At 36.9% G+C, this 14,921-nt stretch overlaps 1 non-coding gene across 1 annotated transcript; it reads right to left on the minus strand.

Annotated features, from left to right (window-relative positions):
• Positions 1-12,913: 12,913 nt before the first annotated feature.
• Positions 12,914-13,020, minus strand: LOC141694786 (small nucleolar RNA R71). Its single transcript, XR_012564069.1, has one exon. It is a non-coding gene; the product is annotated as a small nucleolar RNA R71 (small nucleolar RNA).
• Between the last annotated feature and the right edge of the window lie 1,901 nt (positions 13,021-14,921).

The following is a 14,921-nucleotide window of genomic DNA, read 5'->3' on the forward strand; positions in this document are numbered from 1 at the left end:
CTTGATTATATCAAGCAAGGATTGGATGGACTCCAATGATTCTGAAAATGAAGAAACATGTTATGCACTGATGGCTAGCTTTGATGCTCCTGCTTCAATCTAATTCTAAGGTATCAACTTCTTTCTTCTCTTTTGATACTGAAGATATATCTGAACTGAAATCTATTCTTAAGTCTCTACATGGTAATTTTAAAAATAAGACTTTGGAGAACAATAGGTTTTTATCTGAAAATGAAATCTTAAAGTCTAGGAATGATCAGTTGGAGTCTGACTTAGTAAGTCAGATTGAAGTTTAGAAAGAATGTGAGAAAGCTAAACATACAGTAAAGAAACTAGAAGCTAAGTATAGTATGTTGGAGAATGAATTAGAGAATGAGAGGAAAACCCTTAAATCCTAGACTAATTCAGGCAAAAAGGTTCATGAGATAATCTCTAAGAAAAACTGGAAAGAATGTCTTGGTTATGTAGATGGAATTAAGAATGTTGACACTGAAAATAAAACTACCCTTAAGACTCCTGTAAAGTTTTTTTCTTCAGAAGCTAATGAACCCAAATCTACCTTTGAAAAGGGTTCAACATCAACATCCAAAGAAAAGTCAGTAAGTGATAAATCTCAAAGAAAGGAAAACAAGGAAATCATTAAGACTGTTAAGAAAGAAAAGAATATAGGACTTTTGTCTAAAAGACAATTGAAAAAGAAATTAACTGAGGTTACTCACAAACCTCAAGTTAAAAGTCCTAAAAGGAACATAAATGGTAAGCAAGGTATTTCTAATGATTCTAATTATAGGTTTTTTCCCAATGCTCCTAGAAAAATTTGTTTTAACTGTGGTAATACTAATCATCTTGCTATTGATTGCAGGAGGAGTAAGAAAATGAAAACTGTTATTCCTGAGCCTGATGTTAGGAGTAGATCAGTATTTTACAAAGCACAAAATCCTTGTTTTCATTGTGGTAGTAATTGGCATTCAATTTACACCCGTATTTCTTATCATAACTTGTATCACAACTATTATGAACCTTTGCCTAAATTTAGTAAAACCGCTTATGTACTCAATTCTTTCTACTAAATCTACTTCTGACAAGACAAATCCTGACAAAGGAAAAACTGTCAGAAGTACTTCTGAATCACAAAGGCTTAAGTTGTCCAAAAAGAGGGCCCAACAAGTGTGGGTCCTTAAAAATCCTTCTAATTAATTGCTCTTCTGACTGCAGGGTAACAGAAAAAACACTTTTGTCTAGGATAGTGGATGTTCATGACATATGACTGGAAATAAATCCCTGCTGTCAAAGTTTGAGAAGAAGGCTGGCCCAGATGTATCTTATGGAAATGGAAATATAGGACACACTCTGGGATATGGAAACTTGATAATTGGAAAGGTAGCAATAGAGAATGTAGCTCTGGTGGAAGGACTGAAGCATAATCTTCTAAACATCAGTAAAATCACTGACAGAGGTTATCATGTGGTGTTTTATGACGCTCACTGTGAAGTGGTTCACAACAAGTCAAAGAAGATTGTCTTGATGGGATATAGACATGGCAATATATATAAATCAAGGCTACATGAAAGTCTTGAGCAGGAAGCTACTTGCCTTATATCTAAGATATCAGTAGATGAGAGCTGGAATTAGCATAAGAAGCTCTCACATCTCAACTTCAATTCAATCAATGAACTTGCCAAGGAGGAGCTAGTAAGAGGATTACCAAATATGCTATACTCATCTGATGGTCTTTGTGATGCTTGTCAAAAGTCTAAGGAAAGAAGAGTATCTTTCAAAAGCAAAACAGAATTCTCTATTATTGAGCCATATCATATGTTACACTTTGATCTCTTTGGACCAGTAAACATAATGTCCATCAACAAGAAAAGGTACACACTTGTAATTGTTGATGATTTCACTAGATACCCTTGGGTTTATTTTCTACACAGGAAGGATGAAACTCCAGAAATTCTTCTGGATCATATAAGGAAAATTGGGAATGGATCCACCCACTAAGTGAAAATTCTGAGAAGTGATAATGGCACTGAGTTCAGGAACTCAAAAATGGAGGAAGTCTCCAAGTACAAAGGCATAGAACAACAATTCTCAGCTCCTGGTACACCTCAACAAAATGGTGTTATTGAGAGAAAGAACAGAACCCTGATTGAAGCTAGCAGGACTCTGTTGGAAGAAGCAAAACTACCCACTTACTTCTGGGTTGAAGCAGTTAACACATCATGTTATACTCATAATATCACACTGTTAAACAGACATGGTGTTACTCCTTATCAGATGCTAAAAGAAAAGAAGCCCAGTCTCAAACATCTTCATGTATTTGGATGTAAGTGCTTTGTTTTGAGAACTCATACTGATCAGCTAGGGAAGTTTGAATCAAAAGCTGATGAAGGAATCTTTGTTGGTTATTCACCATCAAGAGCATACAGGGTTTTCAATCTGAGAACAAATACTGTAGTTATCTCCATAAATGTATCTTTTGATGATAAGAAGATTCCTGGTTTTGAAGAGGACTCTCATGAAATTCTAATCTTTGCAAATGCAAATGCATTGTTGGAATGTGGATCAAACTCTAATGAACTGTCAAATCCTGATGATCCAAATCCTGATACTCCTTCAGATTCTGAAGATGATCATTGTACTAATGAACCTGCATTTGTTAAGGGGGAGCAACAATAAGGCTCAGCTGATGATACTAACATTGAAGAATCAACTCAAGGTTCTTCTCAATCTGGTCACTCAGAATCCAATGCTGATTCAATATCGGAGGGACATGATTCAAGTCCCAAGACTTCATCAGGAGATAACAACACAGATTCAGGGGGAGCCTCAAATGTATTTGATGAGGCATACAATTTAGGGGGGCATCTAGTTCCAGAAGGACACATCCTAGTGCCAGAAAATGGATTAAAGATCATACTCCTGATCTAATCATTCAAAATCCTGATGAAGGTGTAAAGATAAGGAGTGCAACTCTAAATGAATGTTTGTATAACAATCTACTTTCAAAAAAAGAGCCAAAAAAGTAGAAGATGCACTCAAGGATGCAGATTGGGTCATAGCTATGCAAGAAGAGTTAAATGAGTTCGAAAGAAATAAAGTTTGGAAGCTGGTGCCTAGACCTAAGAAAAGGTCAGTTGTGGGCACAAAGTGGGTCTTCAGAAATAAGACTGATTCTGATGGAACAATAATCAGAAACAAGGCAATATTGGTGGCTAAAGGATATTCTCAACAGGAAGGCATTGACTATGATGAAATATTTGCTCCTGTTGCTAGACTGGAAGCAATCAGAATTTTCTTGGCATATGTTGCACACAAGAAATTTAAAGTCTTTCGGATGGATGTCAAGAGTGCATTTCTCAATGGAGAACTTGAAGAGGAAGTCTATGTTGAACAACCACCAGGTTTTGTGGATCCTAAACATCCTGATTATGTTTATAGACTTGACAAAGCACTCTATGGACTAAAGCAAGCACCTAGGGCATGGTATGAGACCCTTGCTCAGTTTCTACTGGAAAGTGGATTCAAAATAGGTAACATAGATAAAACTTTATTTTATCTGAATTAAGGTAAAGATCTGCTTTTAGTTCAAATTTATGTGGATAATATCATTTTTGGATCAACTAATCAAAAACTGTGTGATAAGTTCTCAAAGTTGATGCAATCAAGATATCAAATGGGCATGATGGGAGATATGAGTTACTTCTTAGGACTGCAAATTAAACATACTGATAATGGTATCTATATTAATTAGTCAAAGTAGACAAATAATCTGTTAAAAATGTTTAATATGCAATAGAGTACAGCTGCAACTACTCCTATGGCAACTGCTACAAAGCTTGATCCTCATGAAGGTACAGCAGTTGATGTCACAAACTATAGAGGTATAATTGGTTCTCTTTTATACCTAATGGCTAGTAGGCCAGACATTATGTTTGCCACCTGTCTGTGTGCAAGATTTCAGGCAAATCCAAGGGAGCCACATCTAATTGCAGTAAAGAGAATCTTTAGATACCTCAAAGGTACTGTACCACTTGGTCTCTGGTATGCAAGGGAAGCTGACTTTGAATTATGTGGATATTCAGACGCTGACTTTGCTGGCTGCAAGATAGACAAGAAGAGTATATCTAGGAGCTGTCAGTTTCTGGGAGACAGATTAGTCTCATGGTTCAGTAAGATGCAGAAATCTATTTCTACTTCAACTATTGAGGCTGAATATATTGCAGCATGGAGTTGCTGTGCTCATTAGTTATGGATGAGAAACCAGCTCATGGACTATGGATTATCATTCTTTAAAATTTCTATTTATTGTGATAATCAAAGGGCTATTTCTGTAACAGGAAACCCAGTGCAACACTCTCTTACCAAATATATCAGCATCAGATATCATTTTATAAGAGAGCATGTCATGGAAGGAACGATTGAGCTTCATTTTGTTCCTACTGATCAGCAACTGGCTGACATTTTCACGAAGCCATTACCTGAAGCAACATTTACAAAGCTTATCAATGAACTATGTATAGTTAGTTGGGATAGATAAATTCTTTTAAATTTATATTTTATCAAATCCTCGTGTATGTTGATCAAATCCTGATATGTCCTAAATACTGTTCAAGATATTAAGCTGGGAATTTTTGATGTATTTTATTATATGCATAATAAATTAAGTGAATTTATTTTCTAAATGTGCATGTATGAATATATATATCATTGTCATTATTGCAAATCAGTCTAGGGAGACGCGCTTTAATAAGATATCTTTTGGTTAAATCATTAAGTTAACTCTACACTTAATAATCAATCAGTCTCCTAGTCCCTTGATATTCCCTCGGTTATTTAAACCATCATTCTCACTCAGTCCAATCATTTCTTCCTAAACACAAAACACTCTCCTCGCTATTGTTTCTCATATCCCTTTCTTCTCAGACGATGGCAGATTTCAACTGGTTTTACTACCATTTCATAATACTATCTTTCATGATGGAATGCAAACTCCGTACCATATCAATGCTATCTCAAATGATATCTGGATTCGACTTCCAGAAGTCATCAAAAATGATCTTCTGGGATTCCAAAAATATCTTCACCTCTACACTCTTCGACAGCAAGAGAGAATCATTTATCTTGTTGTTCTCTTTGTTGAAAGCAGGAAGAAGCACAGAACATCCTCCGACTATTTCTCTTCACCATCAGCTTTTCCAGGCTTCTTAGACCAAGGTTGTTGATGTCCTTCTATTAGACTAGGATTTTCTTGTAATCATCTATGCTTGTAATCGAAAATTTCATGAAATGTACTCTCTTGAATTATTAATGAAATTTTGTTTATTTTGCTTACAAGACCTAATCTATGTTCTTTAGTTGTGTATGCATGTGATTGTTCTTAATTGTAGCCTGTTAATCTCTACATCACACTATTAACATCTATCTTTTGATGATTTTTAAGATTAAAATTGTGGTTTTCTTATAAGCTTGAGTTGTTTTGACAAACACTGATGAATTTGAATCGACAACTCCTGACGATGTCAAATCCCGACAGATAAGAGGTACCAAATACTGATGACAGGTCAGCTTGTTTTAATTTAGAAAATTATTGAAAAATGATTTCTGAATTATTTAATGCTGAAAAAGTGATTGTCTTCCTTGTTATTGTTTAAAAGTGGATAAACAGTTGAACAAAGTCACACAGCGATTTACTAAAAGAGCAGTGCGTTCTTTGATTCTGATTCCGCACATTACCCCACTTTCCACTCCAATTCTTCAGTAATTATCCTCTATCAGAAGTCTAATTCACTAAGCTTCCTTCTCTGAGTGTGTTACATACAACAAAGCCTTGCAAACTTATATTTGCGCAAGAACCTCTGTGACACATATTGTCATATACACACAGCCTCACTATTCACATCTAACGACATCTTTCCTCAACACCTATAAACATCATGTCATCTTCTGAGATTTCATCCTTCTTCAGTCAAACCACTATTATTGATGGCAACACTTTTGGAACCAATAACTACTTGGCTCCACTTTCACATCAGCAGTTTCCTCATTCTTTTCATGATATACAGGATTTCTTACTCCAATGTCCAATGGGATATGCTCTCACAAATCCTACTAAGGTATCATACAGGGTTGTCATGTAGGTATGGGATACAACTCTAGTTAATGCAACAAATACTGGTTTCTCTTTTGAATGTAAGGGACGCAGGTATGAGGTTAATGCTAATGTTCTGGTTCAAGCAATGAGGTTGCCTGCCTGTGATGGTGCTCCTGACAATTATGCAACTGAGCAGCTGTTTGATATGCTCAGAACTCTGAACTACAAAGGTGATATCACAACAATTGGGAAATTGACAAGAACAAAATCAAAGAGAGAATGGAATTTCTTCTTTGATTATATCAACAGATGTTTCATGAATAAGACAACAAATTTTGATGCTCTTTCATCCACTTCTCTGAAAATTGGGTATTCTCTTCTCTGTTCTGGTAATTTTGACTATGGTAATACCATTCTTGAATTCATAATTTCTAGGAGAACATATGCATCAGGTGTAATAGGGTATACTAGATTTCTTCAACTGATTTTTAATTTTATATGCCCTAATGTTGAATTTGATGATGATGAATTGCTTCCTGTATTTCAAATTTTCTGAGAAGACTATTACAGATCATATCAAAAGAGATGAAAAGAATAAGTTTTCAAGACTTCCCTTCCTGCCTCCGGAGGTCAGGAAATTTCTACTGAGAAATAGACCTACTCCTTCACAAGTGCCTGCAAATCCTGATGTTGGCACCTCTGTTAAATTTTCTGATGCTGTGGAACAAGACACTACCCCTCTTGTTTCTAACCCAAACATTTCTTCTAATAAACAGAACTCCAAACTTAGCTCCTAAATTAGCCTCCTTTGATGTCTCTCTAAAGGCATCAGTTGTACTAAAGAAAAGGCTGGTTAAGAAATCTGTTAAATCTAAACAGAGAGCTCAACATGCCTCACTGAGTTAGAGTGAGAAGAAAGAAGAATGTTTTCTAGTCCAGAAAAGAAGGATGATCATGCAAGATGATTCTAACTCTGATGATTAGATGCCCGTTGGGCCACGGATGAAGACAAAGAAATCAACATTTGCAATTCCTGATGACTCTGTTGACACAACTGGAACTAAGGAGCCAACTACTGATGCTAGTGCTCTTATAGTGCTCTGATCAAATAGATTTCAGCAATCAAAGAAACTGTTGTGCTCAAGAAAACTGACAAGAGAAAGTTGAAAAGAAAAGCTGAAGATGTGGTTAGGTACATCAGGAAGAAGAAAACGAGTCAGTCTTCTACTATGGATGTCAGTCCACAAGAACCTAAGTCTCAATGGAATTTAGCAACTGAGACACATCCAGTCATACAAGAACCATCTTCTCAAAGGGAAGATGCAGACAAAGAGGTTGCACAAACAATTGTTGATTTTGCTCAAGGTGATCTTCTTGCTGACTCTGAACAACTGCTGCAAGAAAAGAAGGCTCATCAGGATGTATTATAAAAAGTGGATGCAGTAATTAATGATCTGATATTTGAGGAGAGTACACAAGAACCTTCATCACTTCTTGCTGAAGTAGCTCATATTCCTTAGGCCCCACAAGAACCATCAGTTCAAAGTACTGATGCTGGCCTAGTTCATTCTCCTAACAATTCAAATCCTGATGCTTCAACAATCCCGATATTGATCAACTGCCCATTCAAGCAGTTTCTACTGATGATTCTTTGCTGCTCACTAGCTTGTTAAACCATCCTGATGCATTATTTGTTCCTCCACTGTCATCACTTCCATTTGAGGACTCACCTTCACGTATTTCTTACTTTCCTATGCTGTTCTTCATGTTTGTATGATTATAAATAGTCTCTTATTTAAGGTTACCTCTATTTATATGACAAGCATACTACTCCTCTCAGCCATCTCTTATTTCTTTGCGAAATGTGTGATTGTGCTTTTCTGTTAGACTATATAAAAAAAACTCTGTGAGAAAATTAAATTTTGAGTGGAAGTCTCCTGTACTGGCAAAAGGAGAGATAGTTTTGAGAAATTTTTTTTATAAGTTTTTCTTTACTTATAAACTTTCTTATGTGAGGAACATATTACTCTTCAAAGTAATATATTGTGTGAGAAGTGATGAGATCACTCGAAAAGAAAAGAGCGATTTAGGTGTTACATTGTTTTATATTTCAGGATCTCACCAGAAATATATAATTATTACTAAGGATCCTCTTAAAGGCAAAGCAATTCTGCCGAGCTCTGTAAATTCTTATGAGGGCCTGTCTTGCTCTAATTCTGATGAAGATAGTGATCCTGATGATCCTGATATAGCTCAGCTTAAGATTGCTATTGATACATCTAACAAGTCTAATGTTGGTTCTTCTTCACATTTCAATGTTGATCCTTCTTATTATAATGTTGATGCTGAGTATTTTCGGAAGACTGAATGGGATTTTGCATGGAAAGATGCGCATACTTCTATCTCCTCAGCTGTTGGTATACAACATGTTCACAGGGCATATGATGAACTTCAAAACCCTGACCTTAAATTACATCTTAAGTCTTTTACCATCTTTATGAACTTGCTGATATGAAGACATCTCATTCAAATTTACAGAACAAGATTGATGCCTTTATGATTAATCCACTTACTTCAGCTGAACTCATAAGTGTGAAAAAGGCTGTTAAAGCCGTGGTTCAATCTCAACAAAGCATGGATACTTGATTTTCTTCCTTGGAAGATAAATTGTCTTCAATGGCTGATAAACTGGATGCTATGTTTTCTCTTCTTTTAAATACTGATGCCAAAAAGGGGGAGAAGATAGCTGTCACAAAATGTACACCAGACTCTATTCAGTTGAAGGATAAAGATATTGATAATGATGATGATAAGAATCCAGTTGAAAATGTTCAAATTTCTCCTATTGCTCAACAACCTCAACATTCTAAAAGATCTGATTCTTCAGGACAAGAAAAGTCTATTGGTGCTCATGAAGTTAAGCACAAGACTAATGCTGATGCTCCAGAATCTGGTGATGTTATAATCTCTAACATAGCATATGCTAAAGGATTATTCTTTCCTTACAAACACAAGAAAACATGTGAAGAGATTGTTCTGTACTACAAGGATAAGAGGTTTGAGCAAAAGAATGCCAGAAGTGCTCTTGGGTTGATAACTGAAGAGTTTCCTGATCTAACAACTGAAGAAGCAGTTATACAACAGAAGGAGCTAATTGCTCAAATTGAAGCTAAAGCAAACACCTCTAAAGGAAGAGGAAAATGAGGTGGAAGAACTACAAGAGCCAGAGGAAGAAGAGGAAGAGGAAGAATTTCTAATTCAAGTCAAGGTTTTGCGATTGATTCTGCATTTTTGAATGTTCTATTCAGGGAAGGTTTTGTTCCTGTACAAGGAAATGATGTAAAAGAAGAAGTTGAGGATACTGAAGAAATGATTGTCCAAAGAAAGAAGAAATCAACCGCTGAAATTGCTCAAGTTGATGTAACTATTGTAAATGTGTCTCTTGAAGCAGACATAAAATCTGAGGAAAAAGCAAATCTTGATGCTGTGAATCTGATAGCTGATTTTGACACTAAAGGTGATCAAAGTATTGGATGAATCAATTCTTGATGAACATGAAAGAATTGACAGGAAAAGCTGACCGAGCATGCATTGACTATGAGCAAAGAATTCTAAATTCAAGAAGAGAGTTGTGGCAAAAAATAAGAGGAAAAATTCATGATTTATCTACAGGGTATGCTTCTCTCAGCAAGAAGGATAAAAGATGGAAATATGTTCATACATTTAGTTATCCTAAAGGATTCAAGCATATTGAATTTGTGTCAGCAGGATTTTGGGATTCTATTTCAGAACAGGAGGATATTGATAAGTTCATCAAGAAACCTTCTTGGGTGGAACATAATGAAAAGCTAAAACTTATCAAAACTCGTACTAGAGGAGGTATTGGTCATCCTGGAATGGAAACTCTGAGGTCTGATTTACTGGACACAGATATTCTGACTGACAATCTTGGTGAGAGAATTACTCCTTCACATCTTGAGAAAGTTGAAGCTGTAAAGATTGTTTATAGGAAGATAAATCTTGGTGATGTCAGAGAAGAGATTCTGTACTTTTTGAGAGATGGTAAGGTGAAAAGCTTCACATTACAGTAACTCTTGATGAAGACTATGACAGAGTTGAAATATATTCACTATCTTCTTAGAGTTGAGGATAATGTCACCAAAAACTGGTCTTCTATAATACTTGAGATTATCAGAAGGAGAGTCATGAACAAAGAAGACAAATATAATGGTGATTATGTTCCTATGTACAGAACTTATACTGGTCAATAAATGAAGATGGAAAAGGGAGCTACAGTTCTGAAATTTTTTCTCAACAATCCTCAGTTATCTTTCAGTCCTGATCATGAAGATGTTAGCTTAAGCTTTATGTTAATTGGTAATCTTGAAATAACTAAGAGTTCGATTTCTAAGTTAAGATCAGCCATTTATCAGCTTGGAGAAGATACTGAAGAGAAGAAAGAGTTAAAGAAAAAGCTTGTCAAAGTCCTTCAAGACAAGGAGGAAGAAAGGTTAAACAAATTTTTGGAAAGAACTGTCAGTTATCTTAGGATACTGAAGTAAGCCTTATTCCGTATACATTTTGTAATTAGTTTTGGCATCATTGAGAATGGAATTTGTGCTTCATTATATTAAGCATAAATTAGGGGAGATTGTTACGTGCTGATTCTCAATGATCAGGAGGAGCTTAGGATATGACTATTTTGGATGTCATCAGGATTTGATGTGCCATCAGGATTTGATGCATCATCAATATCTGCAGAACATCAGTGTTGAGTGGCATTTATGACGCTTTATTATGCTCTAATAAGCTTTGAATTGATGCATTTGTACTCAAGTTGTTAAGTGTTTTAACGTGTTTTCGAGTGTTTTTGCATGTCAGGCATTATCTAAGTAATCAGGTGAATTAGCATTATTTTGGTGCTAATATGGTTTCTAGGTGATGATTGAAATAAAAGCTCGCGAAGCCAGCTTGAAGCTGCAAGGATAATAAAGAAAATTATTTCTGGCAGAAGCCCAGCGCGTCCGCGCTGATCAAGCGCGCGGTCGCGCCGTGTCGGGATGACAGATTCCTGTTTCTACTTGGTTTTTGAGAGAAAGAGTTCTACACTGCATGGGGCTGCTATGTAAATAACTTTAGGTCATTTTTAATCAGAGAGAGACACTTCAGAGCTAAGGAGAAGACGACAAGAGATCTATAGCACGAATCAACAAAGGCGAAGACGATCTAGGTTATTCTTGTGAATCTTTATTTTGAGTTGTAATTTTGGATGCTCGTTTCTTGTTTTGTTGAACCTATACTCTTGTGTTATACTCTGTTATATATTCGTTATAAAGACTACGTTTGTTATATCATGTTTTCATCAGAACCCACATTGATGATGAGTCCGATTATGGGCTAATTGTTATCGTGGGGTTCTAGCGGATTTATTTATGGATTTCTTTAGTTAAATTGTTTGATGCCTTAGTATGTGGTGATTGTATGATGTCCTAGTATTGGTTGTGCGTATTCATCTTATGAGCGTCGCAAACTTATAAGATAGTGTGTTAATTCTTAATGAAGCGAAAGTGAATTTAAGGATTTAGAACTTGTCATGCTAGCATAGGTTCATATATTTGTTATGCATGATTCGTAGGTAATTTTAACCATCTTACTTGCCCTTTGTAATCAAGATAGATAACTTGTGCTTAAACTGTTATGTTGTCAAATTCTATAGATATATAGGGTCTCAATATAATAGGTGTCTATTCAGCTTCGATCTCTTTTGTGGATATCTGGTAGTATGGTACTCATGCAACGAAAGTTGGCGTTTATCAGTTTCGTGTTATCTGATTAGTGTCACCACCATCGCATGCTAAGGTTAAGAATGATAAGGCTATTGAATGAAGTATTTAATGAAGTTAGAATCCCATGTTTGTCATATATATTCATTCAGTCAATTTAATTCTTGTAGTTATAATTATTAATTTAATTTTTCAGTTAATAACAACCTCAAATTGTTATCGTCTTAGCATTGAATAATAACTATACATTGTTGCTTAAGTGCGTATATTTATTAGTTAACCAATACAGTCTCTGTGGGAACGAACTAGAAAAGATTATATACTACTTGCGAACTCGTATACTTGCGTGTATTATTAGCGCGTATTTAGCGACTAACAAGTTTTTGGCACCGCTGCCGGGGACTGTAGTGTTAATTTATAGTTTATGTGCTTTCCATCAGTGGTCATTAAAGTTCTTTGACTCGGACATTGTTACTTAGTTGTTTCTTGTTTTATTTCAGGGACTTTAGCGAGGGTGTATGCATACGCGTTCGCGTACTCGTAAGAGAACACTGGATAAAGCCGAGAAAGAACTTGTGGTAGTTCGTACGGAAGTTTTTGAGGGAGAAAAGAAGATAGAAGAAGAAAAGGTTGAAGAACCATCTTTAGTAGATATGGGTGATCAAGAAGAAAATCTGAAGGCTTTGATGGACTATTCTCAGCCGAAGATTAATGACATTCAGTCAAGCATCGTCAGACCAGCCATCAGAACACTTTTGAGATCAAGGCAAGAACGATTCAGATGATATAAAACTCAGTTCAGTTTGGGGGTTCTCCTACTGAAGACCCCAACATGCACATTAGGGATTTCATTGAGATCTATGACACCTTCAAGTTTAATAATGTGACTGAAGATGCTATCAAGCTACGACTCTTTCCATTCTCTCTAAGGGACAAGGCCAAGAGATGGCTACATTCTCTACCACCAGGGTCTATCACTAAATGGGAAGATCTTGCTCAAAAGTTTCTCACTAAATTCTTCCCTATGGCGAAGACTGCTGCAATCGGGAATGCTCTTACTCAGTTTCCTCAGCAAAATGGAGAATCTCTGTTTCAGGCTTGGGATCGATATAAGGAGATTCTAAGGAAATGCCCACACCATGGCACGTCTGATTGGATGATTATCAACTGTTTCTATAATGGATTGGGTGCTACTTCTAGACCCATGCTTGATGCAGCATCAGGAGGAGCCCTGTGGGCTAAAAGCTATGATGAAGCGTATGAACTTATTGAACTGATGGTTGCTAATGAGTACCATAATCCTTCCCAGAGGTTGACACAGGGAAAAGTCACAAGAATTCCGGAGTTGGATGCAGCAACTGCTATCGCTGCCCAACTTAAGGCTTTGACGATGAAGGTGGTCTCTTTGGCTAATTACGGAGTTAATCAAATCACCAGTGTTTGTGAACTTTGTGCTGGTGCCCATAAGACTGGTCAGTGCACAATTTCTAGTGAATCAGCTCAGTTTGTAAGCAACTTCCAGCGATCGCAGCAACCAGTGCCAGCCACCTATCATCCTAACAACCACAATCATCCTAATTTCAGCTGGAGCAACACTCGGAATGCGGTTCAACAGCCTTATCAACAATATCCAGCTAAGCAGTACAACCCCCCTGGTTTTCAGCAACCGCATTATGCACCAAGTCAACAACTCCAGCTGCAACAAGCCAATGAAAAATCTGAATCGGAGGAGTTGAAGCTTATGTGCAAAAGTCAAGCTGTTTCTATCAAGACCTTGGAAAATCAAATCGGGTAAATTTCCAATGCCTTGCTAAATCATCAGCCTGGTATACTACCTAGTAACATTGAAGTGCCAGGAAAGAGGGAAGCTAAGGAGCAGGTAAAGGCAATTCCTTTATGGTCTGGAAAAGTTGCGAATCCCGAACAAACTCAAGAGTTGACTGAAGAAGCTGGGGCTAAGAAAGAAGTAGAGCAGCAGGATGAAGAAGTGGAACCAAGGAAGACTACTGTTGAGCACACTCCGCCTGAGGGTAATACTGGGGGAAATAGATCTATCCTCCACCGCCTTTTCCCAAGCGGTTGTAAAAGAAAAAGCTGGATAAGCAATTTGAGAAGTTTCTAGAGGTGTTCAAGAAACTTCATATCAACATACCTTTTGCTGAGGCTCTTGACCAGATGCCTAGTTATGCAAATTTTATGAAAGGTATTCTCTCTCGGAAGGTGGAGCTAGATGATTTAGAAATAGTCGCTCTCACGGAGGAATGCAGTGCTGTGCTGCAATAGAAATTGCCTCCGAAGCTTAAAGATCCCGGAAGCTTCACTATTCCGTGCACTATTGGAAAAGTATCTTTTGACAGATGCTTATGTGATTTGGGAGCTAGCATCAATCTGATGCCCTTCTCAATCTTCAAGCAGTTGGACTTGCCTGATCCTAAACCGACATATATGACCTTGCAGTTGGCCGACCGTTCTATTACATATCCACGAGGTATTGTGGAGGATGTCTTGGTCAAGGTGGATAAACTCATCTTTCCTGCTGATTTCGTCATTCTTGATTTCGAGGAGGATAAGAAGATTCCCATAATATTGGGGAGACCTTTCTTGGCGATAGGCCGAACCTTGATAGATGTGCAGAAAAGTGAGCTCACAATGTGAGTTCCGGATCAAGATATGACTTTTAATGTGTTCAATGCTATGAAATTTCCTACTGATAATGAGGAGTGCTTAAAAGTGGAGTTGGTCGATTCGGTGGTCACGTCGGAACTTGATCAATTGCTAAGGTCCGATGCCTTAGAAAAAGCCTTGTTGGGAAATTCGGATAGTGAAGATGATGAAGGTGAAGAACAATTGCAGTATTTGAATGCTTCTCCCTGGGAAAGGAAGATTGATATGCCTTTTGAATCTCTTGGAATAGAGGAATTGAGCAAAGCTCCTAAACGCCTCAAGCCATCTATTGAGGAAGCTCCCACTCTTGAGCTTAAGCCTTTACCTGAGCATTTGAGGTATGCATTTTTAGGTGATGCATTTACTCTACCTGTTATTATTAC

This window comes from Apium graveolens, chromosome 10, assembly GCF_009905375.1.
Source record: "Apium graveolens cultivar Ventura chromosome 10, ASM990537v1, whole genome shotgun sequence".
In the NCBI taxonomy this organism is placed as follows: domain Eukaryota; kingdom Viridiplantae; phylum Streptophyta; class Magnoliopsida; order Apiales; family Apiaceae; genus Apium; species Apium graveolens.